Raw genomic sequence first — 2963 nt, 5'->3', positions numbered from 1 at the left:
TGAGTACAGGTTTCTGTAGGTCACTGTTCCTCTGGACTGAGCCACTCACACCCTGTCTTCCCGCAGGTGACACAGGCTCTGACACACCGCTTACCGGAAGCTTGTATCCGCACTGGCCATCCGCAGCTGCCCAGCAGCCATTGCTCCCTTCACGGCTCGCTAGCCCACGTGCCCCGAGCCCCGTCCCACCTGAGCGCGTCTCGCCCGGTACTTTCGCCTCCGGTGAACCCGGGCCGGAGCCAGAGCACCGGGCCCTGCCCAGTGCGCACGCTCGGTCTGCGGCTGCGCGCCGCGTTCACAGCCGGCGCTCCTTCCAGAGGCCTCGCCCTCGCCGCCGCCCAGCTCTCCTCAAGCTCGCCTCTCTTCCGGGCTCTACTGAACTGCCTCCACAAGCTCTGGAGCAAGAAGAGACGCCTTTGTGATCGCTGCCTGGCCTGCGCCAGCTCCGAGAATCTCCTTCAGTGGCCCCTCCCCAACCAGCTAGGGTTTCTTAGGGTTCACTGCTCTCTGGGAGTCTTATGCCTGGTCTGGCCCTAGAAGAATCCTTTCACCCTCCGGGCATTCCCAGGATATACACTGCCTCCGTCGTTTTCTTGCCCTGGTTCAGTCCTTACTGCTCCGAGGTGCTGTGCCCCCAGTTCCCCAACACCCCTACACCCCCACACCAAGAGAGCACTTGTTAGTATTTACCACTCTTACTCAAAGAGGAGGAAGACCCCTGAGAGGCCTGTGGTGGACCTCTTATCACTCTCTAGTACAAAGGTCTTACAAATTAATATTTGTGGAAGTTGCACCGCCAAGCTCAGACTCATCCTAAAAGGGCAGCAGGTCCCTGTGCATTTACAGGGATACATACCTCTGAGGCCCTTTAGACCCCCTTCCAAGATCTCCAGACTGTTCAACCACCTTGTAGGATCAACTGAAGAAATATTTGTTCCAATTTTGGCTCCTCTAGCTCAAGGGACTTCCCCTGTTGGGTCCCTCCCAGCCTGGGCCTTGCCCACACAAACAAGGTGTCTTGCCTGAGCTGTCCCTAAGGTGGGAATACTGCAGATGGCCAGGCTGGTTGGGCTGGGGACTAGAGGAAATCTCTGGCTTCATCTGCTGAGGGCAGGGAGACCTGGGGACATAGAAGGGCTCTGCATCACCTAGAAGAGGGCATGGTCACCTTTCCTCAGAAGTCCAGTCTTGTCTTGGACTTGACTGAGTTTTGCTTCCAGCCCATTGGAAATTTGGCCTGCACCACAGGATCTCACTTGAAGGAAGCTGAGATGAGGCTAATGGTGGATTTAGGGACCTCCTGGAGACTTCTGAAACAAACCACTCAGCTCTCTGCTCAGGAAACTAAATACTGTGTCTCAGGAACAAGGTTGACAGTTACATTCACAGGAGTCCCAAGAAGGTCCGTCAGTTTGTATTAATGCTGCAGTTGAATCATGGATAGGAAGAGTGGACAATTTCCTATTCACAAATCAATGAATACACAGTAAATTTGCACAACGTACTGCATTCTGCTTCAGGGTATCATTCCCCATATGAACCTGTCTGTCGGTACACTGTTCACTGGCTAGCTCAGGCTCAGTCATTAGATGCTCACAATCTGGTTTTCACAGCTTCTCCCTTGAAGCATTTTGACCACTTCTGAAATGAAGTCCAGCCACTGTAAAGTGAATGCTGTGTTCAGTAATCCCATCAGACGCTCTGGAGTGACCACTGGAGTACCACCTAGGTAGGCTGTGCCTGGCTACTGTACCAGAGGTGTTCCCAGAGGCACCTATCGATCCCTGCTTTGCAGACAAGTTTCTCATGACTGCCTGTGCCAGGACATTGCCTTAACCTGATTTGTTGGACATGGAGTCTAATTCCCACTGCAGAATTAGAAGCCAAGTCTGACTAGACAGTGCCTCAGGGGCTGTCGCCTTGCAACAGATATCCAGATACCAAAGCTAGCAACCAGGTGATAAATCTTTTTACACTCTGTCCCTGTGCTTTAGCTGACAGGCTACGTTCTCTGAGTTTGTGAACTACACCTGGGCATAGCCACATGGAACCAGAATTTTGACAGGAAAGCCTCATTCGCAAAAACCCATTTCCTGTGCTTAGATGAAACACGGTAGCTACGTTTCATAGTTGAGGACACCCCCTCCCCCCCCGTCAATGTTGTACAATAGAATGTAAAATCCTATGAATGTATTTCCTTAGGAAAACTGTTGTAAAAGTTTTTTTTATTAGGAGAGAATATTTATTTAATACTGAACTTTGACCTACTTTGTGGTACTACAAAGTCCACATGTGTATTTTCTTTAAAATAATTTTATTACAGTGTTCAATATACTATGTATTACTGATCTCTTTGTGAAAGAAAATTTAAAGATTTCATCAAAACTAGAAATATATTTTGAGAGGATAAAACTGTGTATTAATGTTGTGAACATAATCATAGTCCAACTTTGTTTAATTCTGATCACAGAATAATGTGCCTTAAAATGCCCCTCCGATGCATTGGGCAGCATCTGTACAGGGAACAACATCAAAACTGTAGTGACTGCTTATCTAAGTCTATTAAAAATATTTCAAGGCATTTTGGGTGTAAACTTTGTCTATAAATGAAAAATCATATCCAAGATAATTTAGGAAGAGTCTGTTATGCATTAAAATTCAGATCAACAGATGGTGTTTTGGAGGTCATCCTATTAGGGGTGGGAAGCTGTTGGATACATTTATGGAAAGCCTCCAATTTAGCATCTCTCAGATATAAAATAGACCAGAGACTTCCTGTGGCCAAACGGGCAGTGGATGACTGAAACACATCCACCATGGCTAAGAAGTTGGTTGAGGTGCTAGAGACACCAAAGTGGGTGAGTAGGAAGGAATGGTGAGAAAGCGCACCAACCTGGTGGGTTGAGACCAGACAGTACAAGGCAGAGATGTGTGGTGGAGTCTGTTAAACATCAAGTCTATAG

This window comes from Chionomys nivalis, chromosome 15 (assembly GCF_950005125.1).
Source record: "Chionomys nivalis chromosome 15, mChiNiv1.1, whole genome shotgun sequence".
In the NCBI taxonomy this organism is placed as follows: Eukaryota; Metazoa; Chordata; class Mammalia; order Rodentia; family Cricetidae; genus Chionomys; species Chionomys nivalis.
The sequence above is the reverse complement of the archived record's forward strand: the minus strand, read 5'-3'. Positions refer to the sequence as shown.